At 43.3% G+C, this 27,043-nt stretch overlaps 1 protein-coding gene and 1 long non-coding RNA gene across 6 annotated transcripts in view; one reads left to right on the top strand and one right to left on the bottom strand.

The window, feature by feature from the left end:
• LOC140509884 (transmembrane protein 263-like) overlaps positions 1-27,043 on the top strand; it is a 357,693-nt gene that overhangs the window by 116,521 nt on the left and 214,129 nt on the right. The window lies entirely within an intron of this gene.
• On the bottom strand, positions 17,409-24,167 carry LOC140509886 (uncharacterized). The gene is made up of 3 exons (XR_011968977.1): positions 24,030-24,167; positions 18,768-18,835; positions 17,409-18,325 (listed from the first exon to the last, which is right to left on the bottom strand). It is a non-coding gene; the product is annotated as an uncharacterized lncRNA (long non-coding RNA).

Raw genomic sequence — 27,043 nt, 5'->3', positions numbered from 1 at the left:
AGAAAAAGACATTGGATCTAGCAGCTGATGGGTTGTTGTTTAAATTTGAGAGAGCAGTTTCAGTCAAGCGTTAGGATCGGAAGCCAGATTGCAAAGGGTTTAGTGGGAGGTGATAAAATTGGAGAAACAAGAGCAAATAACTCTATGGATTTGACTGTGAATGAGAGAAAACAATATGGCACAAAAGCTTGAGGAGAGATTGAGAGAAAGACCTAGCCATGTTGGTGGATTATGGACAAACCTCTGGATAAGGAAAGGCTCCAGATAAGACAGAGGAAAGTTTGGAGGGGACAGGGAAGGGGAGGACCCAGGACAAAGCTAGAACTGGCTGGGCAAGGAAAAGGGCAACCTCTTTGTCAGAGCTGGTCAGAGGAGAGAAGAGCAAAGACAGCTTTTTACGTGTCAAGTGGGAGAGTAGAGGGAGCCCATGACGCATGGCCTCTCATTTCTCAGTACTTTAGGAGGACTTCTGCTGAAGTAGAGTTGGTAAGGGACTTGGGAAAGAGTTCTGGAATAGCTACCGTATGTGAGAGAAAGAAAAGTATGGAAGAAGGATTGATTACTATATAGCAGTGGGCACCTAGTTGTTACTAGCAAACACACATTTGTAGTGAAACTATTCATAGATGTTGTGGCATTCTCTTATTGGTGTCCACTGGTCAAAGAAGTAGAGAAAGTGGATAGTGGAAATAACCCAAGATTGAGCTTTTATATTCTAAAGTTCCTTCCAACTTTAAAATTCTGTGTCCTATATTCAAAGTTTCCATCCAGATCTGATATTCTATATTCTAAGGTCCCTTCCAAGTCTGGCTTTCCATGTTCTAAAGCCTTTTTGGTTCTGACATTCTCTGTTCTGTGTTTTAAGGTCCTTTCTAAGTCTGGCATTTCATGTTCTAAGGCCCTTTCTCTGTTTTTTGTTCTAAGTTCTGACATTCTCTGTTCTATGTTCTAAGACTTCTTCTAGCTCTGATAATCAATATTCTGTATTTTAAGGTTCTTTCTAGTTCTCACATTCTATTTTGTTTGAAGGTTCTTCATGTGTTAAACATTCTGTGTTAATAGAAGTAAGTTGATCTAACTAATTACTCATCTCAGTAAAGTCTTCACTGCTCCGACAGTTCTCTAGCTCTTGGTACAGGCTGCTGGTTTGATCTTCCCTGCCTATCACAAAGAGGGAGTCAAGCCCAAAGGCTGACTGATAGACAGGTGATGAGTCAGCTGCCCCAATGCTCTTTTCATGATTGATGACAGCCAGGCTAAGAGCTGTAGGGGTTCCATAACTCCAGAGTTCTGTTCATATGCCATGGCCTTGACCTGCTGCATGTCGGTTTCTGCTCTGACTCATTTAAAGCTGGGCTGCCCCTTGTGAGCCAAACAAGCCCATTTTTCAAGAAAATACAATTGCAGCCCACACTGCAAATCTCAAATTGGCTCTTGATACTCTCAGGCAAGAGAGGAGGGGTGCTCCAGGGAAGACACGCAGGTAGGGGTGGGAGATGGGGACTAAGTTGATTTCTGTTGGCAAAATGAGCTGACATGCTCTCCTACATCCATTTTGTGAGCTAGGAAAAGAAGAAAGTCAAAAGGAGAGAGTTTTCTCAACCTCCCAGCCAACCTTCTCCACAATCAGATATGGGTTCTCGGCCTTTGGGCAAGACATTTAGGAAGAATCCAGAACTTCCCCCAGCACTGCCCTGTTCCATTAAAGAAGCTAGTTCATTTGCCTTGTGGGACACTGAGGGTCTTCAGGCAGATGCAGTTGAATGAGGCTTTGTGAAAGGCCCAGAACTGGTTTAAGATGAGCAGAATAGCTGCTCTCCTCCTTGGTTTTCATCAGCTAGGGAGTGGCAGGTTAGATAAGAAAGGAGACTTTTCTAGGTCTGTAAAGGATTCTATGTGCATTTGTGAGCATGTATTTGTTTGTGTAAATGTGGGCATGTGTATAAGTCTTTGTATCTGTGCCCCTAAATATGGAAATGCATACAAGTGTGCATGTCTGTATATGTATATATGTGTGTAACAGTGGGCCCTTAGTGTGTGTGTACATGTGGATTTGAGTGTGTACAAAATTTATACCCGTGCCCATGTGTGCATGTATGGGGATCCCTGCATCAGTGTCTGTGTAGGGGCTGAGTAGACTTTTATGTGCTTAAATCTTTGTGGGGGGGCTTAATTTTTTATTTTATTTTTTAAAATTTATTTATTTTAAGTTTTCAACATTCATTTCCACAAAATTTTGAGTTCCAAATTTTCTCCCCATCTCTCCCCTCCCCCCATCCCCAAATGCCAAGCATTCTAATTACCCCTACCACCAATCTGCCCTCCTTTCTAACCTCCCTCCCTTCCCTTATCCCCATCTTGTCTTTTGTCCTATAGGGCAAGATAAATTTCTATACCCCATTACCTGTATTTCTTGTTTCCCAGTTGTATGCAAGAACAGTACTTAACAGTTGGTCCTAAAACTTTGAGTTCCAACTTCTCCTCCTTCCTCCCTGCCCACCCATCCCTACTGGGAAGGCAAACAATTCAATATAGGCTATATATGTGTAGTTTTGCAAATGACTTCCATAATAGTCATGTTGTGTAAGACTAACCATATTTCCCTCCATCCTATCCTGCCCCCCATTTCTTCTGTTCTCTCTTTTGACCTTGTCCCTCCCCAAGAGTGTTGACTTCTAATTGCTCCCTCCTCCCATTGCCTTCCCTTCCATCATTCCCCCCATCTTGCTTATCCCCTTCTCCCCCACTTTCCTGTATTGTAAGATAGGTTTTTATACCAAAATGAGTGTGCATTTTATTTCTTTCTTGAGTCAAATGTGATGAGAGTAAGCTTCATGTTTTCCCTCTCACCTTCCCCCTTTTTCCCTCCATCAAAAAGTCTTTTTCTTGCCTTTTTTTATGAGAGATAATTTACCCCATGCCATTTCTCCTTTTCTCCTCCCAATATATTCCTCTCTCACCCCTTAATTTCATTCTTAGATATGATCCCTTCCTATTCAACTCACCCTGTGCGCTCTCTGTCTCTGTGTGTGTGTGTGTGTGTGTGTGTGTGTGTGTATAATCCCACCAACTACCCAGATAATGAAAAAAGTTTCAAGATTTACAAATATTGTCTTTCCATGTAGTAATGTAAACAGTTCAACTTTAGTAAGTCCCTTATGATTTCTCTTTGCTGTTTACTTTTTCATGCTTCTCTTGATTCTTGTGTTTGAAAGTCAAATTTTCTTTTCAACTCTGGTCTTTTCATCAAGAATGCTTGAAAGTCCTCTATTTCATTGAAAGACCATTTTTTCCCCTGAAGTATTACACTCAATTTTGCTGGGTAAGTGATTCTTGGTTTTAGTCCTAGTTCCTTTGACTTCTGGAATATCCTATTCCAAGCCCTTCGATCCCTTAATGTAGAAGCTGCTATATCTTGTGTTATCCTGATTGTAGTTCCACTATACTCAAATTGTTTCTTTCTAACTGCTTGCAATATTTTCTCCTTGACCTGTTAACTTTGGAATTTGGCTACAATGTTCCTAGGAGTTTCTCTTTTTGGATCTCTTTTAGGGGGTGATCTGTGGATTCTTTCAATATTTATTTTGCCCCCTGGTTCTAGAATATCAGGTCAGTTTTCCTTGATAATTTCATGAATGATGATGTGTGGCCTCCTTTTTTGGCCATGGCTTTCAGGTAGTCCCATAATTTTTAAATTGTCTCTCCTGGATCTAATTTCCAGGTCAGTTGTTTTTCCAGTGAGATATTTCACATTATCTTCCATTTTTTCATTCTTTTGGTTTTGTTTTGTGATTTCTTGGTTTCTCATAAAGGCTTTAGCCTCCATCTGTTCCATTCTAATTTTTAAAGAACTATTTTCTTCAGTGAGCTTTTGAACCTCCTTTTCCATTTGCCTAATTCTGCTTTTGAAAGCATTCTTCTCCTCATTGGCTTTTTGAACCTCTTGTACCAGTTGAGTTAGCCTATTTTTAAAGGGGTTGTTTTCTTCAGCATTTTTGGGGGTCTCCTTTAGCAAGTTGTTGACCTGCTTTTCATGATTTTCTTGCATCTCATTTCTCTTCTCAATTTTTCCTCCACTTCTCTTACTTGATTTTCAAAATCCTTTTTGAGTTCTTCCATGGCCTGAGACCATTGAATATTTATTTTGGATGTTTAGGATACAGAAGCCTTGACTTTTATGTCTTTCCCTGATGGTAAGCATTGTTCTTCCTCATCTCAAAGGATGGGAGAAGATATCTGTTCACCAAGAAAGTAACCTTCTGTAGTCTTATTTTTTTTTCCTTTTGGGGTATTTTTCCAACCAATTACTTGACTTTTGGGTTCTTTGTCAAGAGTAGAGTATACCCTGGGGATCTGTAAGATCTCATTTCCTCCAAAGTGGCACAATCAAGCGTGTACTGGTCTGGGAGCAACTAGAAACTTTTGTGCCCAGAATCTGTGAGTAGTAATTTCCTCTCCACAGCCATCTGGCCTCCAGTTCCACAAAGTCAACACTAGGGGCTAAGATTCAGATAAAGTGCTCAGTTCCCCCAGGGGCTTTAGGCAGGGGCAGGGTCACCATTCTATGTGAGATAAAAATCAGCTGCTCCATTTCTCCAGGAGCATTAGGTGGGGGAAGGGCTGCCACACAGGGCTGAGGTAAGAATCAGCTGCTCAGTTCTGCTAGGTGTTTACCATCCAACAATGGATGTGGGCTGCTGTGGGAGCTGCTGTGGCCTGATGCAGCCTCTGTCACCACCTGAGGCCGGAGCTATGGGAAGACCCTGCTTCCTTCTTGGCCAGCTGAAAAAAACCCTCTCACTGACCTTTGGCTCCTGTGGGTTGAGGGATCTTTAAACAGCCTCTACTGCTGCTGGGGATTCCACCCCCTAGGACAGCTTGGGTCCTCCTTCTGGCACCGTGCTGTGCAGCCAAGGCTGGGCTGGGCTCCACTCTGTGTCCAGTGTGACAGATCTTTCCCGTCAACCTTTCAGGTAACCTTGGGCTGGAAATCTCCTCAACTCCATTGTTCTGTGGCTTCTGCTGCTCTAGAATTTGTTGAGAGTCTTTCTTTACAGGTATTTTATGGGCTGTGGGAGAAGAGCTAGTGTATGTATGTCTTTCTACTCTGCCATCTTGGCTCCACCCCACAGTCTTTGTGGTTCTTATCCAAGTGAAACCATGTTGGAGGTTACATTTCAGGCTACAGACATCCCATCTGCTTGAGTCTGGTGGATTGTTCCTTCCTCCCACCTCCTAATTGGCCTACTCACCATGGGAGAAATCCTGTCAGCTTGATGATTGCTGTCCATCTCTGAGGACTTCTTTGCATGAGAGGGTGACATTAAGGCAGTCACCTTCTTCTGAGGCCTGTATCCATGGCTTCCCCCATCATCCCCGCATCTCTCCAACCTGGGTAAGAGTTCACACTGGCAAAGGAATGTCATGTGACAAGTCACTCCATGAAAGTGACAGAGAGCCTATGATCAATCTACCAATGAGTTTTTGGTCTTTTGGTTGTTGTTTTGGTTGTAATTAAGTGCCAGGCACTGTGCTAGGTACCAGGGACACAAATACAAAAAGGACACAACTCCTATCCTTGAAGCACTTCTAGTCCAGCTGAGGAAGGCCACATAGATGGGGTAGACCAAAGAGATCCAAGACCATTTGGGGCAAAGGAGGTATAGCAGTTGGGTGGGATCCAAAATGGCTACATGTAGAAGGTAGAGCTAGAACTCGGCCCTGAAGGAAGCTGGGGTTCCAAGAGCTGGAGGTGAGAAGGAAGCATATTGCAGGCACAGGTGTGGAGAGGAGATTGTAGATGGCATGACTGATGTGTATGAGGAGCAGTTTGGCTGGCCTCTGGCACACAGAAGGCCCAGTTAGTCCTGATTTAGAGTGAGGAAATCTGGGCTTGAATTCTGAATCTGCTCCTTACTGAGTGACATTCAGCAAGTCTTTCCTCCTTGGTAGGAGGAAAACTCCAAGAGTTTTCTCCTTGGTAAAAGGAAACGTTTGGATGAGTTGATATCTAAGGTCCCTACATCCACTTCCTCATCACCCCTTTTACTGCTCTACATCTTGTAATCTGACTTCCCACACCACCACTCCACTGAAGCTACTCTTTCCAAGGCCACGAATAGTCTTAAATTTTATATTGAGTTGTTGTTTTTACATCATCTTTTTTTCTAAATATGTCCCTCCTTCTTCCCCTACTCAGTAAGCTAGCTCTCGTAACAAAGAATTAAAAAAAAGAGAGAAAGAGAAAGCAGTCTGGCAAAATTAACCAATATATCAACAGAATCTGATAGTATAATCAATGCCCCCCACTCATAGTACCACACTGTTGCAAGGAGACATATATTTCTCATCTCTTCTTCAAGGCCAAGGTTAGTCACTGTGATTATACAGCATTTAGACTTTTTTCATTCTTTCAGTTCACATTGTTAAAGTCATTGTGTATATTGTTTTCCTGATTCTGCTTATATGTCTTCCTATGCTTCTCTGAATCCTTCATATTCATTATTTCCAATGATGCAGTAATATACCATTCTATTCATGTACAGTAATTTGTATAGTCAATCCCTGGTCAATGGGCATCTACTTTATTTTCAGGTTTTTGCTAACACAAAAATTTGCCAATAGTCTTTCAACCAATAATTCAAAGGCTGTTTTTTTCTCATTCCTCATTCTTCTTGACCCCTCTGCTGCTTTCAATAATGTTAACTATCTTCCTCTTCCTGGATACCATCTCTCCTTGGCTTCTGTAATACCGTTCTCTTCTGATTAGCTCCCTTCCTATCTCACTATTTCTTCTTAGTCTCCTTTGTCACCCCATAAGCATAAATACCTCAAGAGACACTGTCCATGACTTCTTTCTCTTCCTTTTACCTATCTACTCTTTCAAACTCCCATATTCCTTTTGAGAGCATCACCATCCTCCCAGTCATTCAAGTGTATAACCTTGGAATCATGCTAGACTCTTTCCTTTCCTTCACCTCCCACACCCAATCAGTTGCCAAGTTACTTCTTCAACCACAGCTCTCAGATTCATCCCTTTCTTTCCACTTCCATAACCACAGCCCCACCTCAGGCCCCATCACTCTTGAAATAGCCTCCTAATTCATTTCCCTTCTCTTCAATCCATCTTCCACACAACTGACAAAATACTTCCCCCCTAAAATATATATATATCTGACCATACTACTCCCCTTCTCAAAACTCTTGAATCTAAGATACAATAAAAACTCCTTGGCCTGATGTTCAAGATCTTCTGCAGTATACCTCCCACCTACTTTTCCAGCTCATTTCCATTGACTCCCTTTCAAGTGTTCTCCATTTTAGCCAAAATCATCTTCTTGCTTTTTACTAGATTTGACATTGCAACTCCCACCTTGGTGCATTCATACAATTCCTCTTTCCTCCCTGAAATATACTTCCCAATCATCTCTAATTAGAATCCTTGCTTTCTTTCCTTTAAGGTTCAGCTTAGGTCCCTCGTGTTCTATGACGTCTTCCCGGACCCTGCTCCCTCCCAGTTGTTAGTGTTGTCTCCCTCCTCCAGTTATCTTTGATTTAATAATCTGTGTGTATATGTGGCATCCCTCCAGTAAAATGGATTCATGTTTGTCTTCATAGCCCCAGTACCTTAGCATGGTGCCTGGGACACAAGGAGGGCTTGCTTAATAAGCATTTTAATGGAATTAAATTCCAGTTCCAGATTCTGTGAACCCAGAATATATCATTTCCACATTAGTCCTGAGAGTTGCAGCCCTCTGAATAATGGACAGAACACTGAACTCAGGAGACAGTGAACTTAGGGAAACTTCTTCCCTTCTCTGGACTTGAGTTCCCTTATCTATAACGTGGGAAGGACATACTTAGTGGTTCCCAGGGTCTGAAGCCTAATTCTCTGAATCCCACAATTCCAAGACCCTAGAAATTCCTACATCCTTGTCCTTACTTCATTGAAATTGTATTCTTTGAGGGGGAGAAAAATCTAAGACTTATGGAAGTGATTGCAGAAAACTGAAAACAAATAAATTAATAATAAAAGAAAGAAAGAGCTTCCAGTTCTGACATTCTAAGCTTTCTCTGCTACAGTCACTTCCAGGACCAATGTTCTATACTCTGTGTTCTTATCTAAATGGAGAAATTAAAAACTTTAAATACCAGGAGACCTTGAGAACAAGGGTGGACAGAGCAGACCTCAAAACAGGTCCATACAGTCTTCTAAGTCCACATTAGACCCTTGCTGAAAGCAGCATTCAGCCCCAGTAGTTATGATTATTCTGTAGGTCTCTGGATCTCCAGGAGCTCTCCTGGGTTTTCAGTTTGATCTGCCTCTTTCTCTTTTACCTCTAAACTCAGCGTCTTGTCTTGCTGAACCCACCTCCCTTTGGCCTTGCCATGCCTGGACTCAGGGATGACTCCAGAGTACAAAGCATCTTGTACCTTAAGGTTCACCATTTACTTGAGACTCTATTTTGGCAGATCTCATCCTCCTTTTCTGGTTCATCATCTGTCTCAAACCCTCCAAAGTTCTATTCTGCATAATTTTCTCTATATACTCTCTGTGACTTCATCGGCCCCATGAGTTTACTGATCTCTATGTAGATGACTGCCAAAATTATATATCCAGTCCTAGTCTCTCCCCTGAACTCCAGTCCTATATAACCAATCACATAGTGTACATTTCAGACTGTCTTCTAGACATCTCAGATTTATCTTTGTCTATTTTGTCTAAAATAAACCTCATTGTACTCCCCTCAAACTCATCTTCCTTCAGAACTTCACTGTCTCTGTCAAAGGTAGCTCCATCTTTCCAATTCCCTAGCTTTGCAACCTCAGCATTATCTTTGACAGCCCACTCTTCCTCACTTCACATAACCACTCAGTTGCCAAATGTTCCTATCTCCACAATATCTTGTGAAGAAGATGATGATATGTGGACTAGATAATCAAACAATTAGGTGGGTCCAGAAGTGTTGGATGGCTGGACTTCAAAGAGTAGTCATTAATGTCAACATGGCAGGAGATCTCCAGTATTGTACCCCAGGAATCTGTGCTTGGCTTTGTATTGTCTAACATTTTTATTAATGGCTTGGAGAAAGGCATAAACAGCATGCGTCTCAGATTTGCAGATGACACAGAGCTGTGAGGAAAATCTAACATTCTGGATGATAGATGAATGATCCAAAAAGATCTTGACATGCTATAGAGCATTGGGCTGAATCCAATAAGATAAAAGTCAATAGGGATCAAAGTAAAATCTTGCAGTTAAGTACAAAAAAAATCAGCTCCACAAACATGAGATGGAAGAGGCAATGAATTCATAGCACTTGTTCAGAAAAAGATCTTGGAGTCTTAGTAGACTGCAATCTCAATATGTTAGCATTGTGACATAGTATCTCAAAAAGTGAATGCAGTCTTAAGCAAGGCATAGCCTGCAGGGGAGGTGATTGTACTTTGCCCTACTTATACCTCATCTGAATTGTTTCATTCAGTCCGGGCACCATGGTTTAAGAGGGATAGTGGCAAGCTGGGGAGTGTCTAGTGTCTAGAGGAGGGCACCTGAGATAGGGAAAGGCTGTGATGCCATGTCATAGTAATGTTGTTTCAAAGAACTAGGAGTGTTTAGCCTGGACAAAAGAAGGCAATAGATGTCTTCAAATATTTGAAGGGCTTTCATTTGAAGGGAGGGATTATACTTAGTCTGTTTGACTTCTAGGTGGCAGAACCAGGAGCATTAGGTGAAAGTTACAAAGAGATCAGTTAAGGTTGGGTGTCAGGAAAGGCTCTTGGACCATTAAAATGGTCCCCCAAAATGGAATTGGCTTCCTTGAGAGGTAGTGGGTTCTCCCTCCCTGCAGGTCTTCCAGCAGAGACTGAACAACTTCTTGTTTGACATGTTATGGTAGGGATTCCCTTTGGATATAGATTGGATTAGATGACTGCCGAGATCCCTCTTCTAACTCCTGAAAACTCATGTTTCTGTGAATCTATAACAGCTCATATCTGTGCAGTACATTAAGGTTCCTGAAGTCATTTCCTTACAACAGCCCACTGAGGTAGATAACAGAAGTGTTATTTTCCACATTCTAGCAGAGTGGTAAACTGATTTGCCCAAAGGCACAAAGTCAGTGTCAGAGCTGTAAGTGAGCCCAGGGCCTCTGGTCCCCATTCAGTGTTTACAGTGTTTACATATTGCATTGCCCATCTCACCCGACAACATTTTAACATCTCACTCTTTGGTGGGCAAGGCTAGAGCCTCCCTGCCAGGAGCCACCATGTTGGACAAGGAACATTCCTTCCCTGACCAAGAACTCTTCTACTGACTTTATTTAGTTTTTGGACGTTCAGGCTACATTTCCCTTAATTAACCCCAAGATTTTCTGCTCATTTTTTCTTTATTTATGCTGATTGATTAGAATAGAACTCTCAAATTCCTAATATAGAAGAAACATTAGGATATTTCCTAGTCCAGCCCTAATCCAAAGTATCATCCCATCTAGATCTTTACCCCAAAGTCCCAAAGTCATATCCAGCCCCTACTTAGAGCGATAAGATCAGAGAAGGGACCTTAGGGTCCAAGCCACTGTTGAGTACTTCCAATGATAGAGAGCTCACTGCTTTGTAAGGCAGTCTAGTCCATTTTTATCCAGCTTTAATTGTTAAGCAATATCTTCATTGTTGTTGTTGCAGCTGTTCGGTTATTTTTCGTTACGTCTGACTCTTCATGACCCTTCTCATGGCAGGGATACTGGAGTGATTTGCCATTTCCTTCTCTAGGTCATTTTACAGATGAGGAAACTGAGGTAAACAGGGCTAAGTGACTTGCCTAGGGTCACACAACTAGTAAGCATCTGAGATTTGAACTCAGTAAGATGGGTCTTCCTGACTCCCAGCCTCCACTGTACCACCTAGCTGCCCCCATCTTCACATATTATGTCAAAACCTTCCTTTCAGTCAGGCAACTACTCTTCTCTCCCAGGCCAAACAGAGAAAATTTGAACTCTCTTCCATGTGATAATCCTTCACAAATGAAAAGTCATGGTGTATCCCCTAATCAGTGGAGCAAGCCCTGAATTTGGAATCTAAGGGCATAGATTCAAATCCAGTTGTTGGTTGCATGACCTTGAGCTCTGAGACACTTAGCTTGTTTGGGCAATGTATTCTATTAGACACTGTAGACAGAAAATGAGATGGCCCTGAATTGAGTAGGAGAAAAATACCAGAGGAGATCACATTTCAAATGTCCAAAAATGCCTGGTGCTACAAAATCCTATCTCTTTGACACTGGGATTCTCCTGAAGACATTATGTGACCATGAATTATAGACAGCTGCAATCTCAGAAAAAATCAATATTGCCCAAAGGACAGTGGACAGACACATAAAGAGTGTAAGTAGAACATATGACTTGTGCTCAAGAAAAGGTGGATAAGCAGGTGGGCCCAAAAAGGGCTAGAAAGGAGATGTGCTGGTCACATACAGGAACAGGAAGTAGCAGATGAACAATCCAAATGAATGAATGAAAAGCATTTATTAAGCACTTACTATATTCAAAACCCTGAACTAAGTGTTAGAAATACCAACAGAAAAGCCAGATACTCCCTGCTCTCAGGAAGCTCACATCCTAATGGGGGAAATAGTAAATATAAGAGTTTTCAGCTCTAAGTCAGTTAGAAAGGTCCCATGATCCAGTGTCAACTTTAAAATCCAGAAATAGGCTTCCAAGATGATTTCCAGATGGGTCCTCTAGAAAAGATTTTTTGGATGATATGGAAAGCAGTGGTACAGGATGGAAGTGAGTGAGAGGAGTGGGATCGGCACCAGGGAGAGGACTTCTCACATTGACAGGACCAGAGGTCCATGGAGACACTGAAGAGGTTGAGAGATGGGAGTTCACTATTGTTCAAATTATGACTGTAGGTAGTACAACACCTGGCTGAGGTGAGGGTTTGGCACCTTCTCTAGAGCTGGGCTTTAGCGCAAAGTGTGCCTGCCCCTCAGGCTCCTGATGCTGAACGCAACACCAACGGCCAAAGGCAGAGAATCCCCTGGTTAGCAGGTGGTGTTAAACTTGGACTTCTCCAGGGGGCAAGCTGAGCTATTGAGGCCTTTACCAATCAGAAAATATCCCACCGTTCATCTCTTTGTGCTCAGATGTAGATTTTTTCTATAAATGTAACTGGGCTGCCCAGGCCGATGCTCTGTAGCTGCCAGGAGACCTTACCATTAAAGTCATGTCATCATGGTCTAGGATTATGTTCCTGTTTACTTCTGTGGGGGTGAAAAGGCAGTTCTTTCCTCTGCCTCTCCTGAAAACTGGTTCCAGCACTCATGATGAGGGAAAGGTTGGCTGCCTCTTTCTTTCTCCTACCAGGCCACAAGCAGCTCAGGAGAGCTCTGGACCCCAGTGAGAGTCAGGACACCTGAGGCCTGCTTCCAGCTCACTTCTCCCCTTATTTTCTTCATCTTTAAAATGAAGGGGTTAGACTAATTGGTCTCTAAATTAGAGACTCTAAATTACAGTTACTGTGTTCTCTGCATAATGCCTTGTGACCCAGGGCCACTTCTGTCCCTGAAATCATATGTTTGGTATTCTAAGGACCCTTCCAGTTCTGACATTCCCTGTTCTGTTAATAAGGGCCCTTCTGACCCATTATTGTGTTCTATGGGCCCTTCTAACCCTTGCATTCTCCATTCTATTGTTTCCCAGGGAGGGATTTCCGACCTCTCTGGCAAGGTTGTGAAAGGGATTGAGGAGTCACTTTGGCACTCTTTGCTTTCCTCTCTCAACATAAAGCCCCAGAACTTTGGAATGGGTCTAACTAGTGTATCCACAATACAGTTCCCACTCTGACTTCTCCCGAATGCCACTGCACCATGGGATTTAGAATTGTCAGGTGTGTAGGGGTCTTCTACCCTAGGCACCTCACTTAAACAGAGTAGGGCTGGAGGCCCAGAAACATAAAGCGACTTGCCCAGGTCCACACAGCTAGTGAATGACCCTGCCAGGATAGGAATCCTACTCACCCTTACCTGTTTCCATCTCTATTTTTCTTTCCTGTTCTTTCCTCCTTCCTTCATTCCTTATTTTCTTTCTTATTTTTCTTCTTTTTTCTTTATCTTTTTTTCTCTCCATTTTCATTTTCTTACTCTTTGATTTTTCTTCTTCCTCTATCTCCTCCTCTTCCATCAATTAATGAACCAACAGTCATTTCACTGAAGAAGCAGCAACTTGATGTAGTGAACAGACTGCTGGATTTGGAGGTAGGAAGACCATGCCCCCCTTCAGGTCCTTCCTAGGTGTGTGACCTGGAGCCAGTGTGACCTAACTCCTTCAGCCCCAGCTTTCTCTGCTATTTAATAAGTATTATGTTAGCACCTACTTCACAGAATTGTTTGGAGAATCAGATGAAGTCATATATGCCTTAAACTTAAAATGGCTAGAAGTGCTAGCCATTATTGTTACTAGAGCTCAGCCTGGAGAGTGATGCATCCTTCCTTTACATTCTTGAGCTAAGCACAGCTCATTTACTTGAAAGTCTTAGTGGGGTTTTAAGCTAGTAAGACTCCGTGTGTGTGTTCATTTCTATCAGTAAGATGAACAATGTCTCCCCCAAGCCTTGCCCTCCTTCCATCATCTCAAAGGACAGGTTTGTACATGGAATTCAATTCAGCAGACATGCTAAGTGCATGCCATGTGCAACCTACTCACTGTATGGGGCAGCTGGGAACTGAATGCTAAGGAAGAAAAGTTTGGGCTTCCCTAGGAGGCAAGAGGTAATGACTAAAGCTTGTGATATGACCATGTTCTTGTTGTTGGGTCATCTAGTTGTGTCCAACTCTCCATGACCCCATTTGGATTTTCTTGGCAGAAACTGGAGTGGTTTGCCATTTCCTTCTGCAGATCATTTGACAGATAAGAGATTGAGGCAAATAGGATGAGGTGATTTGTGCAGGGTCACACAGCTAGTAAACTTCTGATACGGGATTTGAACTCATGATGATAAGTCTTCCTGGTTCCAAGCCCAGTGCTCTCTGCACTATGGCACCACCTACCTGCCCAACCATGTTCTACATTCATGTATAAGTATATTTAGCCTTCCGACGTTTAGAAGGACGATCTGTGCTACACTTGTGGTAGAGCATTCCAAGCTTATCTTGCTCTGATCAGCCATAGTCAGACACACTGAAACTTGGCTCTAGCATAGTGATGTCATCTTGACTCTTCGAGAAGGAACCAACCAAATTTGGCCTGAAGACAACATGAAGGATGGACCCCAGGAAGGAGAGGGCAGTCTGGAATCTTGTGGCTAGTGGTGAAACAGAGAAAGGATCAGATGTGGCAAACGTAGAAACTGATACCTGACTGAACGTAAAGGGCAAAAGAGAAGAAATTACCAGTGATAACCCCAAGGTTGTGAACATAGGAGTGAATGATGGTGACAGGTTCCTGGAGCTCGGATAACCCCAGATCTCCCAAGGTTGTCCTGGATGTAACTTGATTGAGCAGCTAGTGCAGCTGCACTGGAGTCCTCCAACTTTTAGGGGGATTCTCCCCGTCCTGATTCCTGATAACAACTCAATGTACTGACTTAAGAAAAACACTAGATTTGACCTTGAAGATCCTGGGTTCAAATCCCAGCTCTTTTCCACACTATCTATGTGATTTTGGTTAAGTCTCTGAATGTCAGTGGTCCCCATCTATAAAATGAGGGGTTACAGCAGTTGATCTTGAAGACCCTTCTAAACCCAAAGCCTTTTATCCTGATCTGGGGATTGGATGGAGAGAACTTTGCCCTGCTTCTGCCACCAGAGACAAACCACTGCTGAGTCAGGAGAATGGCCATTTCTCTAGTGCCCTCCCCCGTAAAGAACTGCGTAGGAGATACTGATGTGCATTGGAAAAGGATATTTTCTTGTGAGTAGTTCCCTAGGCGATGAAATCACAGATCCAGTCCCAATAAAAATATTATTGTTGTCAGGCTATAGTGAGTCCACAGGGTTCATTCGCTCCTGAGCCAGCAGCCAGGCCAGAATTGGCTCTGCCTGCCCACCTTGGAGCTGATGGGGCAGCAAGTCCCTGCTGGGTGGGAATTGAGGGGCTGCTGTAAGTGTGGGCAGCAGAGGCTGTGCCAGGATGACTGTGTGTGTGCAAGTGAATCTGGGCCTGTGAGCTTCTGTTTCTGCTCCATGCCAGAGTAATGCCGTGCAACTGAAGACCCCCTCCAGGGACTCTGGCAGGAAACAAGACATCCCTGTCAATAAGACTGGGCCAGTGATCAGCATTTTAAATTCACCAAGCAGTTTGCCAGGCTTTAGGAGATGCCCCTACCCCCAGCCCCAGCTGTTGGCAGGCTTCTGCCTTGCCAGTTGTTGGTGACTGATATTCTAGGGTTTTTTTTTCTTGTTTATCTGCTGATTTGTTTCTAAAGAGAAGGGCTGGCTGGGGGACTGCTTGTCAGGTGATCACAAGTAGGCCATTGCTCTACAGAGCCCTTACAGAGGAGGGAGGAGTTTGGGTAGAAAACCTGAAGCCCGGAGCTTTGCACATAGTAAGTGCTTGTTGAAAGCTTTATCATTCATTTGTAAAACACAGGCTCTCAGAGCTGGAAGATTCCTTAGAACCAGAATCTCGCAGCTAGGAAGCAACCTTAGAACATCATCACACATCCCCTTGTCGTCAGCATTCTAGCTAGCTAGCGCTTATGTCCTGCCTACTGTGTCCTTTACATGTATGATCTCACTCAGTACTCACAGCAACCCTGGGAGGTAGGTGCTATTATTACGCTTATTTTACAGATGAGGAAACTGCAGAAAGCATGTGAGTGTGCCCAGGGTCATACACAAGTGTCTGAGGAAGTATTTGAATTCTGATCTTCCTGTGTCTAGGTTCAGTGCTCTGTCTACGTGACACTTAGCTTCCTACATGGAATGGGAAGTATCTGAAAACCTAGAATGTCAGAGCTGGGAAGGACCTTAGGACGGAGAAGGTCAGAACGAGGAAGGACCTTACACATAGCTGGGAGGAACCTTCAAATACAGAAGGACAGATCTGGGAGGAACCTTAGAATAGAGAATGTCAGAGCCGGGAGCAAACTTAGTACATAGAACATAAAATACTAGGAGCTATTACGATGTAATAGAAAGTCCCGTATGCTGAGTCAGAGAACCTGAGTTAGAATAGTATCTCTGTTTGCTTATGATGAGCTGTATGGGATCCTCTCTGAGCCTCAGTTTACTCAGCTGTGTTTAAATTCAGTTCAGTTCTGTGAATATTTGTGTTCTCGACATATGCAAAGCACCATAAGGTGGTGGGGACATGATGACAATCAAAGGTCTGCTCCCCCCAGGGAGCCCTCATTCTGCCGGTGATAACTTTTCGACTTGGATTGTCATGAGGAAAGTGCCTCAGGAGTCCTGGGGCTGCTTCTAACATCCTGTGACTTTCCCTGTGTTTGTATCAGAGAATTCAACGGCCCATCATCTCCACCCTTGTTTTACAGATAAGGAGACTGAAGCCCAGCCAGGTCACAGACCTTTCCCAAGATCATGAGCTAGGAAAAGCAGAGTCAAGATTTGGTCACAGATGTCCTGCTGCACTTTTCTCTCTGGGCACCAGGCCTCGGAGCAAATTCCTAAAGCACTTGGAGATCCTAGTTGACAGGCCCCACCTGTTACTGTCCTCTCTCAGCCCACATAAGATCTTGGAGGGTGGGGTGAGGTTCTGGACTAGGGAGATGAGAGTGACTCAGCCTGGCTGTCCTCAGGCACAAATAGCAACTGTTGTTGTGAGTCACAAGAGTAGGGAGCTGGGGGGGATTTGATGAATAGCTTTATCGTGCCTTCTCTGAAGGCCCCTCCAACTGTGCCCTGGAGTAGACGAGATAGGGAATTCAGAGAAAGAGAAGAAAACAGCATCTGATAAACCAAATCCACCACTTTCTAAAAGAGTGTCATCTACCCCAGATGACAGCCCAACTCTTCAGGTCAGCTTGTGCTGGGCACAGTTTGAGGTGCGAGCAATGTCTGGGCAAGGATTATGTACATTAAAGTAACATTAAGCTCCTATTATCACCAAGGAAATTTTCAAGGGGTGACTCCAATCCCATCTCTAAGTCCCTGTGAGTACGTATTGTACTGCTCTCTGAGCAGTGGGCACCTCTCTGGGCCTCGGATATTTAACAGCTCTTCCAAATCCTATTCATCCTAGCAGCTAGCTTGCCAAATTCTGCCCTGATGGGAATTAAAGAGGGGGCCTTCACCTCCCAGAGAACAAGGTTCATGGCTGCTGAGGGCAGCTTGCCTGTAGTTACCTTTGGAGTGCAGCTCAATGAGGGAGAGCCATGTCCAGGCTCCTGGTGAGGTTACAAGGCTTGGTCAGTGCTGGTCCCTAGAGTGGGATTCTGATGATGTTGGAACGAATGTATGTGCCCAAGGGTGGGTTCCAAACACAAGGGAAAAGGGAGCTGAAAGGGGACTTAGAGCACAGGACACAAAATGTCTGAGCTAGGAGGAGCCAAAGACCATCACCATAGAATGTCAGGTGTGAAAGGACTCTTAGATCCCAGGGTGTTCTCCACACATAGAACATGGACCCTCAGAGCCAACAGATACCTTCAAGATGGGCTCTATGGGTGAAGAGACAGAGGCTCAAGGATGGTGCCAGTTCCCCCACACCTCTTTGTTAGTGGCACACCAAGAATGGAATCTAGCTCTCCTGACTCCATCCAATGTTCCTGTATTTTTTTCCAGGGTTGTTTTTAAATTTTTCAGACTCTCTCCAAAGAGAACTTGCTTGGGGCTCCCAGTTTTGCCAGCTGAGTTTCTTAGATTTTTCCCCCAAAATACCATTGGAGAATAAAAGTCAAGGCAGAGAGGAAATGCGATTACCCTGTCAATTGGCAGGTAGGGTATAAATAGTTTTAACAGGTCCCCTATTCCTTGCGCGCTCCTGCTGCTCCGAGGTAGAGGAGATGTCTGGAAATATTCATTAAACTGACTTGAAGTGTTGTTTAAGCCCACTGTCTCAGCACTGCATCAGCCAAGCCGGCTGCTGTTTCCATTCACCGTATCAATCAGGACTCTACATTTTAATTTCCGTTGTGTTGCGAAGCACTTTGCCAACTTGTTTGTGCACATCAGTTGCTTGAATTACCTTTTCATCCGTCAGGCCTGGGAACAGACTACGTTGGAAGCAGGCCATGTTGGGGGGTGAGGGAGGAAGAGCCACTGTTTGCCACCTTTTTGTCATTAGATGCAAAGAATGTCAGACCTGGCAGGCATTTTAGAACAGAGAATGTCAGAGCTGGAAGGGACCGTAGACCATAGGATGAGCTGGAAAGGACATTAGAACATTATTAAAATTGGAAAGAACATTAGAACATAAAACACCAGATGGGACCTTCTAGTCCAAGGGTTCTTAAAACTGGGGTCAGCAAATCCCCAAGGGGCTCTTGGATGGATTTCAAGGAGGCTATGAAATTGGATAGGAAAAAAATTACATCTTTATTTCAATATAATTGATTTCCTTGGTACTGTATTTTATTTTATACGTTTAAAATTCTGAGAAGGGATCCACAGGCTTCACCAGACTACCCAAGGGAGTCCATCACACACACACACACACACACACACACACACACACACGCACACACACACACACACACACACGGTTAAGAACCCCTAATATAATCCAACTTTTTATTTCACAAGATAAGAAAAATGAGACCCAAGACTCAACTTGGAATCAAAAAAACGGCCAGATTCAAATACTTACTCTGATATTCTTTAGTTGTGAGACCCTGGCCAAGTCACTTAGCTTCTTCTAAGCCTTGGTTTCTCCATCTTTAAAATGGAAATAATGAATCAAGCATTTATCAAGCAGCTACTGTGTGTTGAGTGCCAGGGACAATAAGGAAACAAATGAAACAATCTATGCCCTCAGGGAGATTATAATCTGCATGGGCACATGTATACATATCTATGTGTTTGTGTGTACATGAAGAAAGAAATAAAGAGAGAAAGAAAGGAAGGAAGGAAGAAAGGAAGGAAGAAAGAGAAGAAAAGAGAGAAAGAGAGAAAGAAAGAAAAAGAAGAAAAGAGAGAAAGAAAGAAAAAGAAGGAAGGAAGGAAAGAGGGAAGGAAAGAAAGAAAGAAGGAAAGAAAGAAAAAAAGAAAGAAAGAGAAACAATATATACAAGGTATACAAGGATGGTTTATTGGGGGAGTGGAGCAGAGGTACTGGCAGCTGAAAGAATTGGAAAAGGCTTGTTATAGCAAATGACACTTGAATGGAGGGAAGCTGGGGATTTCAAGCCATGAAGTTAGGGGAGAGGGGAACAGAGATAATATATGTGAGGCAGGAGGGATGGTGTGCACAAAGACATGGACTCTGAAGATGAAATGACATATGGGAGGATGAGAAGGTTGGACATAATATCCAATATTACATACACACACACACACACACACACACATTAGATTTAAAATCTATTTTACAGGTCCTATGGTTTCATCAGTTGAAAAATCTTCTTATGAGGAACATCCTCTATCATTGTGGACAAGCAGCTTCTCTGTGACTGATAACCTTAGAGAACAACTGAGAAGAGGATAAAGAATCTAGAAGACGTGGGGTCGAACCTCACCTCCTGTCTCCCTGAGCAAGTCACTTAATTTCTCAGTACCCCAGGCACCTAAATTATTTTTATATACAAATTATTTTATATTACAATTTTTATAGACAAATTTTATTTTTATATACAAAGCATTTTATATTACAATTTTATATACAAATTTTATTTTCATATACAAATTACTTTTATATACAAATTTTATTTTCGTATACAAATGATAAAATTAGACACTCAGTGATAGAACAAAGAGTTTCAGAGATGGAAAGCGCCTTGTGTCACAGAACATAAAACATGTTGATTTGCTTGTGAAAAAAGGCATAAAGAAGTATCATAATCAATATGTCCATACAGGATGTCAGGTTTCTTTGTTATAGAGGTTCTTACCCTTTTTTATGTCAACCTTTTGAAGTCTAATAAAGCCTGAGGCCCCTGTTCAGAATCATATTTCTAAATGCATAAAATGACAATACTTTGGTTTACCAAGGAAATCAGTATTGAAATATGCTTATCAAGTCCATGGACCCCAGGTTAAGTCTCCTTGCCCTATGGTCTTGACATATGATTTTATCCATGGAGAGAATTCATAGTGGGGAGTCACACATGCCCCCCTCCCCCACCCTGATGGTGGTGGAGGGTTGGGGATTGGGAAGTTGCTGCAACTTAGAGGTAATGTCTGGTCTAGAGCTGGAGGGGGCCTTAGAGGTGTCCGTCCAACCCTGTCATTTTACAGATGAGGAAATTTAGGCTCAGAAAGTTGAAGTGATTTACCTAAGGTAGCCCAGGTATTAAGCATCTAAGGTGGGATTTCAACGCAGGTCCTCAGACTGCAGAACTAGTGTTCTTACCATACCATCTGCTAACCAACTTAGCCCATGGTCACCAGTATGGATCAGAGGCGAGACTTGAACCCAGCTCTTCCAGCCTCCAAGGCCAGCCCCTGTGAGCTCTTACTATTTGTAACAGACCCTGGCCTGACCTAAAACCAAGGTCTCTTCCCTCCAGACCAGGGCTCTTTCTCCTCATTTTTCCACCTGAGGGCTCTTCTCCTCAGGCTCCAGGTTGGAATTATCACTCCCATTCTTTTCCCCTCCCAGAGCAAAATAGATGGAAATGAGGTCTTGGGAAAAAGTATCTTCCAGGGAAAACTTCCTAGGCAGGTTCTACTTTGTCTTCCCTGGCTCGTCACTGCCTCTGGGGCTGTAGGAAGGCTTCATTAAGATCTTGGCTGCTGGGAGTTTTCTCAGGGCATCTGTACAGATCCAGCTACCTCTGTGGTTAGCAAGCCCATCTTCCAGCCTGGGAACCAGGGGGCCTCCTCAGCCAAGACCACTGCAGTGCTAAGGGACCATGCACCTCTACAAGACCTCACTTCTGTGTCCAAAGATGGGCGTCTCACAGCCATGCCATCTCATTTCTTGGCTAATCTGTGGGTTTGGATTGCATAGCACCCAGAAAGTCGATAGGTACACCTAGTGGCAAGGCATTCATAGACTAAGTGGACCAAAGGGTGTAGGCAAGTATAGGCTTACAGTTTGTATTTGGAGCAGGAGAGGGAAAGAGGCTTTGCTAAATGCTCATCATTTATATCACCCCTATTATGTGCCTGGCACTGTGCTAAGCACTTTACAAATGTTATCTCATTTGATCCTCACAACAACTCTTGGAGAGAGGTTAAGTGACTTGCTCAGGTTCCCACATCTAATAAATATCTGAGGCCAAATTTTAACTTGGGTCTTCCTGACACCTGGCCCAGCATTCTATCCACCTGGCTGCCTAGATGATAAAAAAAACAAAAAACAAAAAACATTTTGAAAGCAGTAAAGTTCTATTTCCAAAACAGTCTCAAGGGGACTTCTCTGTGAGGAAACTCCCTCCACTAATGCAGGTCACATCTTTTGCATCTTATTGTTCTAGAGAAGTGCCTGGAGCAATGCGAGGTCCCTCAGTCAAGATATGTCAGTCAGGATTTGAACTCAGGTTATCTTGGCACCAAAAAGAGAAAGAATCCAGAGTTCCCACAGTATCTCAGACATTAGGTCGTATATGCTCCCCCAGTGCATGCTGCCCTATCAGTGTGCTCTATTTGCATATGCACTCTTCCCACGGATGCTGTGCATGTTTGTGGGAGAGCATACCCCTGGTTTGTGGGAGAATGCTTTGTAATGATGGTTGTCAGAGAGGGCTCTAAAGCCCGAAGATCATTGACTCCTTGGGCAGACTAGTTTAGTCTATGGACCCCAGAATAATGTTCAAAAATGCATAAAATGAAATACATATGATGGGATTTCAAAGAAAAACAATCATATTGAAATAAAGTTATCAAAATAGTTTTTAAAACAATCTCATGGACCCTCAGTTAAGAACCCCTGCTCTAAGGCCATCTCGGTAAATGCTTTTGCTTTGAGTTAGCTGTTTTTATACTCTGACCATTGAAGGGATGCCCATCAGTGGGGGCTCATGAGCTAGAATTTTAGAACTGTAGTTCCACTATGTATCTAGAAGCCCAGGAGATACCTACCTGCCAGTACAGGTATGTCCACAGGAATATCTACACTTTCACAGAGCATTTAACATGAGAAAAGAAAGTACAACTTGTGAGGGGAAAGAACAGGTTGAAAAAGCAGAAAGAACACTGGAAGTGAAGTCAGGAGGCCTCAGTTTAAATCCTAATTCTGCTGATTACTTACTACCCATATAATATTAGGGTCACTGAACCTTCCTGGGTCTCAATTTCCTTATCTGGAAATTTAGGAGGGAAGATGATCTCAAAGGTCTTTTATGGTTGCACAGCCTATGAAATAAAACTCTAGAATGTCCTTGTGGTTGTGGCTGTCATAAAGGTTTTTTGAAGGAGCACACCTCAGCAAACAGCCCTGGGTCAGCCTGTGGGGGCCTGAATTGTGCACTGGACAAAAACTAGAGTTCGGTCCAGCGCAACACATTCTTTACAGTGGTTCTGCACTGCCTCCAGGCTGATGAGGGACATGGGGTGGGGAGGGCAGGGAGAAAGGGGAAACCAAAGAATCCAGGTCAGCCTTTAGGCCCGGGAGTGTTTGGGGGTGCTTTAATAAGTGTCCCCTTCACTTTGCTATCTGATAATATATGAAGTTCCTTTTGTGCCCTGAAATGGAGGGAGGCCATTAACACTCCTTGCTCCCCACCACCCCCAGGGACTGCGTGGAAGAAGAAAGGGGACAACTGAATTACATTCCACCTCACCCATTATGAAATACACTCTTCCTGAGGGCTGCCTGCACACCACTGTGACACAGAATCATAGAATCTTTGGATATCAGAGCTGGAAGGGACCTTGGAACAGAGATCAGAGAATGGAAGAGCTGAGAGGGACCTTAGATACCATGTAGCCTGGCCTCCTAATTTTACAGATGAGACCCAGAAAAGGAAAGGGACTTCACAGTGAGCTACTGTGAGCTGCTGGTGCCTTCAAAGCCTCATCCTGGGCCAGCTTCCTCTGAGGCTTCCCATCTCTTCCCCCACACATGCACACACATGGTTTGGTTCCCAGTAGCCTCCCTCACCCAAGAACTCCCAGTACATAAGGTTGAGTTACTTTACATTTATCATGGCTCCCAATCCTGACACCATCTCTGATACATATTTTTCATCCTTGCCTTCAGCTCCCAGGTAAATTAAATGCTATTGAAGCAGCTATCTGTGGCCACAGAGGGTATTGCTTGTGCATGTGTGTGAGAGACAACAGCTTTTCACAGGACGGAAATTAGATCGGCTCCTAGGGGAGAGATCTTTGGAAGCTGAAATGTCAGCCAGTTGAGCACAGCACCCTGTCTGTTGTGCTTTCCACAGTCTCCAGCCCTTTTAGTAGAGGGAGAGATGTGGTCTAGACTTAAAATGTTTGAGGTCAGAGCTGGAAGGGCCCCTAGAACACAGAATATAGAATGTTAGAAACTTAAAACCTGGAAAAAGGAAATGCAGGAGCTAGAAGGAGCCTAGAAAATAAAATGTAGAATATTAGAGACCTTAGAACATGGAAAACAGAAAATTAGGAGCTAGAAGGGGCCCTGGAACACAGAATATAGAATGTTAGAGACTTAAAACATGGAATATAGAAATGTAGGCAGTGGAAGGGGAATTAAAACACAGAACTTGGAATGTTAGAGCTGGAAGAGACCTTAGAATTTGGAGGATAGACTGTAGGAGCTACAAGGAGCCCTAGAACACAGACCCAGAACACAGAACTTAGAATGGCAGAGCTGGAAGAGACCTTGGAACATGGAACATAGAGTGCTAGAGTCGGATGGCCTTGAGAATGTAAAATGTCAATCGACAGAGACCTTAAAGATCACAGACTCATCATGTTCTCCAGCTTCCTCCTTCTACAGAGGAGGCAGCCAAGGTCTAGAGAGATGTAAGGACACAAAAGTTACCCAGCTGGCAGGCAGTGGAGTCAGATGCAGAGCCTGAACTCTGGGCACCCAGGCCAATGCTTTATCCACATCACTTTGTCCCCTTAGCCATTGTTTAAACACCAAGGCCTCAGACTTTTCTGTTTACCTATTTGTAAAGAGCTCTCCAGGGTCTGAGTGACCAACTAAGAGACAGGATCTGAAGAGATAATGATGATGGAGCCTTTGTGATCATCTTGACTGGTCTGTGCCTGGCACACAATAGGGGCTTAACAAATGTTTGCCAAATTGCTTTCCTACTGACAATAGGATCAATCAACAAACATTTATTAAGCACTACTGTGTGCCAGACATATAGATACAGGGACAAAAAGAATGCCACCTCTTCCCTCAAGGACCTTACATTCTATTAGGGGATGAGATACCACACTAGAAAGAGCCCTGGACTGATAGAGGGGGTTTTCTATACTAATTAAAGCTCAGGCCTAACCCGTAATATTATTGAAGGCGAAAGGAAAGTGCTGGGCCAGTCTCAAATCACCATACAAAGCCAAGCAACTATTATTAGGTATTATCAACCCCATATACAGATGCAGAAAATGAGGCCAAGAAGGTCACAGGGCTTGGCCCAGGCTCACAAAGGCAGAAGTAGCAGAACTGGAATTCAAATCCAAGTTGGCTCCCAATTCCAGTGCCCTTCTACTATGCAGCATCACCTACCATACATAGCCCACTGTGTGACACATAGTAGGTGCTTATTGAAATGAATTGAACCCCCAATCTGTCTGAGCTTCACTTATGAGAATAATAATATTTGCACTAACTGCCATACAAGGAAGGTGACTCAATTCAACAGTAATAGATTTGGAGTCTGGAAAAACCTAGAGTTCAGTCTTGCCTCTGATACTTAGCTGTGTAACTGTGGATAAGACATTTAACTGCACATGAGCCTTGGTTTTCTCATCTGTAGAATAGGGATTCTGGCTAGAGTTAGTAAGAATGCAGGACCAGGGGAGCATGGCCACAACCTCCACAGCACGCACATATATCTGCCATTGCCAGCAGCTGTTAAGTGTGCCCAGAGCCCAGGTTGGTTGTCTTCCTAGAAGGAAAGACAGGGGAGCTGACAGAATGACTCACCTCCATACCAGGCTACTAGAGAGGATGTAAAAGCTCCATGAAAGAATGGTGGAAATGCTTCTGAGGAATAACAAAGAGAAATAAATAGAAAGGGACAGAAAGGAACCTTGGCCTGGATCACGACGAGGGGATGGAGGGAGAGATGGCCCAGGAGAGGACAGAAGAAAGACCTGCTAAACACTTGGAGCTATGTCAAAGGTCTGAGGTTCTCTCCTTACTGACCTCATGGAGCTATACTCTGAGGAGGAGCAGAGCCCTGTGGAGCTCTGTGAAAAAGATACTATAGGTATTATCACAATATTCCCAGTTTACTGAAAAGAAAACTGAGGCTCAGAGAGCTTAATTTGCTCATGATTACCCAGCTAATAAGAGTCAAGGTCCATCCTTACTCCAAACACTGCTATAGTATCTTTTTCATGGTGTTGTTGTAAAGATCAAATGGCATAATGGATGTATATCTGTGACATTCCAGGGGATAAAGGAAGCTGCATGGGGCCGCAGCAGAAAACACCCTGGGTTTGAAGTCAGAGGACCAGCTTTCCAATTCTGTCTCTGGGCCACTCACTACCTGTGCAATTGTAGCAAGTCACTTGCAACTGTAATTGAAAGAATTGGGCTACATCACCCCAAGGGTCCCTTCTAGCCCTAAATGTATGGACTCGAATGTGAGCAGTGCCTCTGACTGAATAAATCAAAATCCTTTTTCCCCTTCTCATAATCTGCATATAATCCCAGTAGAATGTAAGCTTCTTTAGGGCAACAACTGGCAGTATCTGGTAAGCACTAAGCACTAAATAATGTTTTAATTGATGCTCTAATGAATACATATGACACACTGGGAGCCTTTCTTTAGCCTGAACGTCTTTTATGTATCAAGGACCCCTTGAACAGTCAGTCTGGTGAAGCCTAAGAACCCTTTCTCAGAATCATGTTGGCAAATTCACAAAATATAGTTTATATGATTACAAAGGAAGCCAATTATATTAAAGTAATGATTGATATTTTCCCCCCAATCCAAGTTCATGGACCCCAGGAAATCTGTCCCACAGACCTATGGACCTCAGATTGAGAACCTCTAAATAATTTGAAACTATGTTTATGTAAAGCATTTTTGTGACTTTAATAGAAAAAGAACTGTAGAAAAGTCAGTGCTGAAGATGCTGATGATGCACAACTGATATAAAAGAGAGAGAGATCCTCCCAAAAGAGTTGGAAGAAAAGACAGTTATTGGTGACATTCTATTCATGGAGAATAATAAAGAGAACTTTTAAACCTTATGACCACTTCCCTCTTCTAGTAAATCTCATAGGGACAAATGATACTGCCAGAAAAATCTAGAAAGTATTTCTGGGTATTCTGAAATCTTGGAAAATAAAGTAGAGACCTTGATGGCAAAGATGTTGGAAGGGAGGGCTTTGGAAGTGAGATGGAAATTAACTCAATGAGCAGCTAGTTGATAATGGTGTCTGAGAACAGGACTTTGGATTTTTGGATCATGAAGTGGTGAGCTCTTGGACAGAAGGAGAGGGCACAGAATATGAGCTAATCCAAATATATTTGCCTGGAGCCTTATAAACTGGATCAAGGGACAATCATTTATTAAGCACTTTCTATGTGCCAGGCAATGTTCTGGCTTCTAAGGCTACAAAGACAAAAACGAAACAATCCTTGCCTTCAAGAAGCTTAGATTCTATCAGGAGAAGCATGTACAATATAAATATTTACACAATAAAGACAGAGTAATTTGGGGCAAGCTATGGAAACCAAGGGAATCAGCAAAAGCATTACATAGGAGATAGCACTCAAGTTTGGGAGGAAGCCAGGGATTCCAAGAGGCAGAAGAGAGGAGGGAGTACATTCCAGGCATGAGGACTTTGTCCATGGAGACAGGAGA

The sequence above is a fragment of the Notamacropus eugenii genome, chromosome 6 (genome assembly GCF_028372415.1).
Source record: "Notamacropus eugenii isolate mMacEug1 chromosome 6, mMacEug1.pri_v2, whole genome shotgun sequence".
Lineage (NCBI taxonomy): Eukaryota > Metazoa > Chordata > Mammalia > Diprotodontia > Macropodidae > Notamacropus > Notamacropus eugenii.
This window is presented reverse-complemented; position numbering and strand designations above follow the sequence as displayed.